This window comes from Xiphias gladius, chromosome 19 (assembly GCF_016859285.1).
Source record: "Xiphias gladius isolate SHS-SW01 ecotype Sanya breed wild chromosome 19, ASM1685928v1, whole genome shotgun sequence".
Taxonomy (NCBI): Eukaryota; Metazoa; Chordata; class Actinopteri; order Istiophoriformes; family Xiphiidae; genus Xiphias; species Xiphias gladius.
The window spans coordinates 30,297,290-30,306,828 of record NC_053418.1 but is presented as its reverse complement, the minus strand read 5'-3'; positions in this window follow the sequence as shown (position 1 = coordinate 30,306,828).

Sequence of the window (9,539 nt, the reverse complement as noted above, 5' to 3'; positions counted from 1 at the left end):
AAAAATTGTATTTAGACAGTATATTAATGTTGTTGTCCCCAACTTTCCTGTCTCTGCATGGCCCAACTTATTCTCAGTTACAGTTTGTACTGGCTGTGTAATAGATGCGTGAAACTACTTTATTATTTAACCTGCTGATTGTTGTAGCAATTCTTTAACGCTAGATGAATATGATAAGTAGAAAGATTTGTGCAAATGTTGACGCCGGTCTTCATCTGCATTTTGGAATTTGATATTTGAATTTAATAGGCATTGTTAAAAGAAATCCCAATAGATTATTACAGCAGTGCTTTTGTATGGGTGTAATGGGTAGAACACATATAATTTCTCTTTATATAAATCCCCCTAATACAGACAAGCCAGTATTTATGTCAGATATGGTGTTACTGTTTAATGACGGTTGTAAAGGCTTTGAAATAATGTGCAGAGATTTTAATGTTACGTTAAACCGTGATTCAGACAAATCTGACCAAGCTAGATTTGTCAAATTTAAAATTCAATCTCTTAAACTCTCTTGATTGTGTGGTGAAAGTTAAATCCAATTGAAAAAAATACACTTTCTTTTCAAATGCTCACAAGTCATACTTGTGAATAGATTACTTTTTTTATGCCCTTGCATAATGTTAAAATTGTGATATTTGTCCCATTATTCTATCAGTCCATGCTAGAATCCACATAAATATCCAACGGGACACACAATGCTTAAAACGTAAACACTGGAAATTATATATCTCATTAAACCCAGACACCAAATTTAAACTCAAGTTAAAGGAGTCAATATGACTTTATATACAGGAAATCATTTGGGAAGCTGCTAAAGCAACTTTAAGGGGCCAAATCATTTCATATTTGCATTTAGGAAAAACAAGAAATGGCACTAATTTGAGAAAGACGTAGAATGATGTGAAGCACCCTATAAAAAGGTAACTTCAGAGAAGAACTCGAAAAAGTTAATGGTTGCCAAAAGTAAACTTAATCTTGATATTTCTGAGGAATATAAGAGGAACAATAAATCATTTTAAGCACAAAAAAATACCATGAATTTGACAATAAACCAGGGAAACTATTAGCTCATGAATTAAAACAAAAACCAACTCAAAAAGTAATCCCAGTAACACAACACAGAGATAATTCACAATCCAAACTAGATGAATTATGATTTTTTTTTTAAATGTTATAGGAAGCTGTATAACTTACAAATGGCTCACCATAAGAACCTAAAACTGCCAAAGCTGTCAGAGTGCCATCAGCAGAATATCAATGCTCCTTTTATGGAATCATAAGTCTTGTCAATAATTAAGTCAATGCCTGCCAACAAGAGTCCAGGACCAGATTGTTTTCCAGTTAAATTTTAAAGGGAATTTTAAAAGGAATTTTGGGAAGACCTAAATCTAATTTGTATGTCGATGATAACTAACTTTTGTGAAAATAAGGTACTTCTTAAATTAATGAACTTAGCACACATTACTGTACTTCAAGAGGGGAAAAGATCCAGGGCTGTCAGCACAGTTGCTTGCATTAATTATTGGACCTTTAGCATCATGTAATAGAGACAACACAATATTAAAGGTGTAATAATCACTGATATTGAACATAAAAAATCCCTCTATGCAAATGATATATTTTTATTTTTAACAGAGCCAGATAAGTCAGTATCACATTCACTTAATACAATAGAACAATTTGGGAAGTATGTATGGTATAAAATACATTTATTTTTAAAAAAAAAATTGTATCTTGCATATGACTTTAACTCAAAAGTTAAAAAAAAAAAATAAATGTCCATTTCTTTGGACATAGGAAGGTGTCAAATATTTGGGAATTAATATCATGCCACAATTAAATGACTTATTTTTAGGAAAATTATATTCCACTGTTAAAACCACACTCAAAATTGATTTGATGAAATGGTTCACTTTACCATTATTATTACTTTGAAGAATTAAAGCTAGAAAATACAATATATTAACTATGATAAATTAGTTTGCAAAGAAATGTATTTTGTTACAGTATTATGGATCATGGAAAATGCTCCAACAACATCTAAGTAATTCCTTGATCAATTATCACAATTTAAATCTTGAAAAGCAAAATTGTGAGTTAATTTTTTAATGTTTTTCGGAACCCTTTTCTCTCAAATATGAACTCTTTTTTAGTTGTTTGGACTTTGAGATTTATCCAAATATAGACAGGTAACTGAATTGTTTGGTAGACTTTGTTCTAGGCTAAACTGATTTGCTATTCCATTTCCCCGCTTCTTTTCCTTTTCCTATTAGCTATTTGATTTGCTTAGTCATTTATCTTTGCTTTTAGCCTCTCCATTTAGCCTTTCTCTGACACTTTGGGCCTTGCGATAGTAAAATGAGGTAAAACAATGCAATTAGCCATGGGATGTAACATGCTGTAACCCAATCTTTCTGCACAATCGATCATTTATCTGAACAATATTCTCAGCCCTTATATTGCTCATTTGACACATCATGGACATGCTCTCAGTTTGAAAAAACATCTATTTGTTGTACTTCATTTTTTTGCCATTAGGAGTTTTTATATAACATAGGTGACACTGAGCATATTTCCAAGGCAACTGTCTGTTGATCTGTCAGAAATGTAACTCTTGCACTGAAACGTGTACTGTACAGGTATCAGTCAAAGCCCTGGGTCTTCAAAAGGGGGTTCATAACCCCTAGGGGGTCTTCAAAGTTGCAGTTGCCCCCAAACTATTGATTGAAAATATTTTATATTTTGAAATTTAAAAAAAAAAAATTGAAATATGTATGAAAATACATATTAACATGAAATCGACATATTATTAAAAGAGCAAATTCGTAAAAAAAAAAAAACAAAGAAAAAAACAACATTTAATTTACGCAGCATTTATGAGTCTACCTATGAATCCTCGTCCAATCATGTGAGCAAGCTAACTTACAACAGATCACTGTGTGGCATCTATCCATGACAGTGAACTACTTAGCTACGTATTGTTCAAACAAATCGGCCAGTTAGCTGTATTATTATCCCTAGTGTACGTGAATTCTTTGATAGCCACAATTGATCATTTTTGAGACTCTGACACACCCTCTACCTCAGAAACAACTGGCGAAAGTGCAGAGGGTGAGGCTAATGCACCTAACATTAGCCATGCTTGACAGCTGACTTAACAGCTATGGGTAAGCACAAATGAGAATTTTGACAATTATCTCAAGTTTGAGACAACCCATAGCCACTTAAAAGAAAAACCAGTGGAATACTTCCAAGCTCTTCAGATTGTTCAGAAGAAGAAGCCATACACAATTGCAGAGGATTTCATTTTGCCTGCAGCAAGTGATATGTGTAAAACAATGTTTGGTAATGATGAGTACACTAATAAACTGAAAACTATTCCTTTGTGGGACACAACCATTGCTCGCCGATCTGATGTGGGGGTGTAACTGATAGAGATGCTGAGGTTGGCAGAGGCTTTTGCATTACAATTTGATGAATCTATAGACGTGTCAAAGGATGCTCAGTTTCTGATGGTTGTGCGATTTGTTGATCAAAATGAAATGCAGGAGGAATTTTTGTTTCATAAGCAGCTTCCCTAATGCACAACTAGTTCTGAAAGTGATCAATATTTCTTCAGAGAAAATGAAATACCCTGGGCAAAATGTGTTAACCCTCTGCCTGACAAGCTCCATCCGCCCTAGTATAAACAAGCTCTGTGCCACTAACCAGGGTCAGACATCTGACTAAGGTAGGAGTATGTGCCATCTTCAGATAGTTAAGATTGAGGATTAAGTGTCCCTTCCACATGTACGTTTAAAATTAAAACATGAATATATGAATCTGTCAATAATTTTAATCTTAATAGCTTAGTATTATATGCACAAGCCAGCCTTTCATGCCTGAATAAAGCCAATGAGTATCCACTCCTTTGTTTCAAGGAATAGGGCAGGAAAGGATTTGATTTGGAAACTTTCTTTATGTAGAAGGAGATTAATTTAATTGAGGTTTTACACGCAGAGATCACACACTTCATCTTACTCACTATGGTCAATTAACAATGATTCTAAATATAAATTGTTGGTTAGAATGTATTGCATAGAACATGAAGAAAAGCATATGGTTTGACAATAATCACATTACAGCACATCAAGGAATTATTCAAGTGATATACACAACTGATTAACTGTCAAGATGAGTATCCATACTGCTGATAGATGAACAGGAATTAAACAACAACTAATTTGATTAACAGTATAATAAAGTACAGTCCTACAGTCTTGTCTAATAACTATGCATTCCAAATCATCAAAAAATACAGAGACCTATGATCACCAGGTGGATGCAAACAATGCATTAAATATTGCATTTCATAACTTGGCCATTTCAAACCGGAGTGACATTGGACTTGACCTAATTTTCAGAAAAACATTTGCTGAGTAATATTAACTGGGTTACTGAATATTTGGACAGCTATCGTCATGTCACTTCAGATGTCAGTTCAACTTTCTTAGGAAGCTCTCAGGATGTGGGAGACAAAGAAAGGTGGGAATTTTGTGTTTATGTGGGACAGAGACAGAGAGAGAGGGACATAAGGAAAATTATGTGTTAAATTCTGATTAATTCCAGTTTGTTGAATGAAGCTCACGTTCTATTCTATGAGCACAATTCCCCTATCTGATCCTTTCCTAAGATTCACAGGCAGTGAGACCCCAAAAGGTTGCAAAGTGGTTTCCATTTCTACTATTAATTTTATTATCTTGACAAAACATTTGAGGGGCAGCTGTCGCTCAGGAGGTAGATTGGGTCGTCCACTAACCGGACTAACTGGAACAAGTGGTTCGATTCCTGGCTCCTCCAGTTCGCATGTCGAAGTGTCCTTGTCCCCAAATTGCCCCCGATGTATCATTGGTGTGTCAGTGTGTGTGTGTGTATGTGTGTGTGCTTGTGTGTGTGTAGAAAGCGCCGTATGTATAGAAAAGAGTGCAGTATGAATGTGTGTGTGAATGGGTGAATGTGACAGTAGCTCAAAGAGCTTTGAGTGGTCAATAAGACTAGAAAAGCGCTATATAAGTGCAGTCCATTCACCATTTGCCCCTTTGGATTAGAGAAAGGTGGTGGAATGGAGGAATGATGTCTGAACATTTCAGTACTAGTATTGCTATGTCATTTGCTTGATCATTATTGTAATTTATACAGCTTTTGTTGTGGAAGGCTGCAAAACAATGAGCTGAACAAGCAAAAATAATTTTAAAGTCCCTCTCCAGTCAAAAATGTATTTTTCTTATTTGGTCACTTGTATGTTTGAGCTTCAATGCCCAGAATGATATATGTGCAAGTTTTGACACTAGAAATGTTCTCACATTCACCCCTTGAACGGGAAAGTTTAGCTGTGCTCACATTAAATCTCAGTTTAACACATGGACATATGAGCAGGATTTTTGACATCACAACTAGTATGGAAGCCCATTGTGGTCCAATATGCAACTTGTGCGTGAAGTGTGATGAAGAAACTTAAAACCTCCACTGCACATACACAGAGAGTGGGCTTTTCAGAAGCAAACATCTTGTGTCCAGTAGTTAAATTTTGAAACAAAAAATAATAATTTGCCTATACATAGCTTCTGGGTTTTTCATTGAGAAAGAAGGAGTAAATGTGCTTTTAAGAATTTTTACTGGATAACTGAACTTTTTGGGGAAAAACTATATCAGAGAGAAATTATTACTCTGAGCAGAGTTAGCTATTATATATTCCTTAAATACATGTCTTGTTTTAAAATGGAACACTAGTTTCTACCTTTTGGCAGCTGTTTCATCACAGTTTTGTTTCGGACGGGCTTCTCGGGGCTTTAGCCCCAGGCCTCCGACCAACCAGGGGCCTCACAAGACCTGAGCTTAAACGCTGCTTGCAGCTGTAATTATTATTATTATTATTCTTGGGACAAATTAATCACATTTTTGAGGGGCTAATGGTGCTCGAAAACTCATGAAACTTGGCACACGTGTTAGACGTGGTGAAAATTTATGTTTTGTTGGTCTTGCTTTATGGGTTTGGCAAAATGGCTCGATAGTGCCCCCCACAAAATTTCAACAGAGTATCCCTCGTGGTACATTTCGAAAAATATACAAAATTCAGCAGGCACATGAAATATCCCAAAACTTACAAAAAAAGCCTCTTGGTACCCTAAACCCAACATGAAGTCAGCAATTTTGAATTTACTGTGCAATAATGGCACAGTTTTTGCCAGTTGTATTTTAACAAACTCCTCCTAGAGAATTGAAAAAGTGTGTCTGTGGTGGCATGCCAAATTTTGACATTTTGCCATGAAACAGGAAGTTGTTGTAATTCAAATATACATTGTCCAATCTGCCCCAAATTTCACCTGTATGATAAGATTCCCGACCTGAAGACATCTACATGCCAATATTCAGATATAGTCATAGCTCCACCTACTGGTAACAGGAAATTGTATGTGTTATACTTTCATGTACTCCTCCTAGCAGGTTGACCAGATTCATGTCACATTAGATCAGAAAACCTTGATTATGCCATATTGTGAAGCTTGTCGAATCTAAGGTCAGAAGACAGGGGCTCTATCTTTGCGCGTCACTGCCTTAATACATGATGAAAATATGCAATTGCTGGAAACAGTAAGTTATGTTTAACTCATTGGTTTTGTAGCCAACGATCATGCAAATTCAGAGCCATGTCATATCACCTGCATGAAACTGTGCATACCACTCCCCCCATCAGCTCAAATTGCAAGGGCCCACTCAAATGGTTGGAGGACTGACCGCGACAGGCTTGTTATCATCATACAAATTGCTCCGCTGCACCTATACTGAAGGGAAGGTACTAACCATGCACATAATCTTACTCATGTTGCAAAATGCATTCTTTCACAACAGTAAACTGTAAACTAGAAACATTGTAGAAACAGAACAGAACAGTAACACTAATGACCAGGGGCCTGTTCCAGAAAGTAGGTTTAACAAACTCTGACCTTAAACCTGAGCTCTTAGTTGACTAACCCTGAGAAGGGAAGCTCAGACTTTTCAGTTCAAGATCAGCTGATCAAAGTTAGTTTAGTCAACTCTGGGTATGTTCCATTTGAGTATAGTGCGTGCGTGATGACTATAAAGAGACATTATCAATGGAGCTCTGATACTTCGATTCACCAAGGCTACAGGTATATAAAAAACAGAGCTTCCATTTTAATCCAGTAGAACTAGAAATATTAATGCGTGTAGTTAATGCACCTTTATCTTTAAAACCAGAATTACTGCCTCAAATTTGTATACCTCCACCAAGTCAAGTTGCAGTTTACACCGATGTCTGTCCAGATTCATATAATATTTGTAGTGAAGACTTTAAAGGAATTTAATAAAATGTATTAAGTTTATTTTGTCATAATTATTTTACGAATTCTTGCGTTATGGCCAAAAATGTGCTGTGTGATGTCAGAGTGACCTTGACCTTTGATGACCAAAATCGAATCAGTTCATCCTTGACATTTGTGCCGGGTGTAATGAAATCCCCTCCTGGTGTTCCTGATGTATTGTGTTCACAATAATGGGATGGACATGAGGTTACAGTCATCTTGACCTTTGACCTTTGACAACCAAATTCTAATCAGTTTATCCTTGAGCACAAGTGATTGTTTGTGCCAAATCTTAAGAAATTCCCTTAAAGCGTTCCTGAGATATCTGGTTCATGAGAATGGGACAGACGGGCGGATGGACAGCCCGAAAACATAATGCTTCTGGCCACGGCTCTCGGACGGCACGGAGGCATAAAAACGCAGCAGCAGCAGTGAAAGAGTCTGAGTTGGAGTGGAAGAAAGAGTCAGTAAGTTAGCTTTATTACATTTTATTCAGCATAGTCTGCTCATTCATTATGTAGCAAACTTGAATTTCCTTAATAGATGATAAGCTGGAATCCCACTGTTTGTTATTATTAATATCACATAATCTCCAATATAATATAATAACTGTGATAGGAATGTTCTATCAGTGTGACCAATCACAACATGAGAAATGATTATTCATTAATCAGTGTCTTATGTGTCTAAACCTTCACAAATGTTTTTTTTTTTTAATTGTCATTTACTATATAGTGATTACTACAGTAATGTATGATAAACATTTCAGTGCAGGGCGCTTTGGTTAAGGTCGGGGGAGGATTGTGGTTCTGGTTAAATGTAAATCAACACGGTGTGTCTGAAGTCACTGTGAATTTTGTCTGCATTATACGAGACCAGGATGTTTCCTGAACCTTAACCAAGTGCTGTGAGAGTCTAGACAGAACCATAAAGCAGTTAAATAATGCTGGAGTCACTGAAAATTTATATTGTTCTGCAACATCAGATATTTTGGTGGAAAACAAATATGCTGTCTGTGAAGATTTGTCTATTATGTTAAGCATCAACCTATTTGCAACTTACCAAATATATAAATTAAAAACATGGCCTCATTATGTTGATAGAAAATGGAATCCAGTCGCAGTTACGTTTCGTACAAAACATACAACTGTCAGGTTGTCAATCAGTGGATTGACAACCTGACAGTTGTCTTAATGTCCACAGAGTCACAGTGTTTTAAAGACAGAAAATGTATAGATATCCATCCATGCAACCCTGTTTCCTAAAAATTATTTTTCTATACAACTGAACTGCAAGAGCAAATATGTTTTGTTCAGTCAGTCAGTCTGTCAATTATGAATGAATGAATGAATGAATAAACAAACAAACAAATAAATAAAAATTCATAAATAACTAAATAAAAATTGATTCATATTAAACAGAAAATAAAAATTAAGAATTTAAAAAAAACTACTACAACTACCATCTACAAACTGTATTTCAGAGAAAACTGAGGCTTTGTCATTTATGTTGCGTGAATAATTAGTCAAACTTAATAATAAAGAATACATTCCCAAATACCAATCGGACTTTTAAGCACTAAAATGACAAGCTGTCATTGAGAAGCATCTTGTTTCTATAGACGTATATCACTTCAAAAATGATTGTACACCAGCTCAGACTGTCACTCACCGAATATCCAGGCATTCTGATGCTGAATCTCAAAATTAAAGCCCCTTAATGAGCTATGCTCCCTCTAAATTCTGTTTCCACTGACCAATTTCACATCAGAATTATACTACACTACCCCAGAGTGCCCCTCAGACAATATCAGGCCATTCTGCTGTTGAATTTCAAAATTAAAGCCCTCTAAAATGTCATAAATGAGCTATGTTTCCTCTAAGTACAGATTTATATTAAAAGGAAAATTCCTGTTTCCACAGACCATTTTCACTTCAAAATAATTGTACACCACCTCAGAATGTCACTCACACAATATTTAGGCATTCTAGTGTTGAATTTCAAAATTAAATCCCTTCAAGTAGTTTTACTTTGAATGGAATAAAATTTCTTTAAGTAACAGTACTTTTACTTGAGTACAGTATTCCAGTACTCTTTCCATCCCTGCTAATGACTGTGTAGCAAGTAACATGTGTGATCATTTAAAACACAATTTAACTTAAGCATAAATCCATA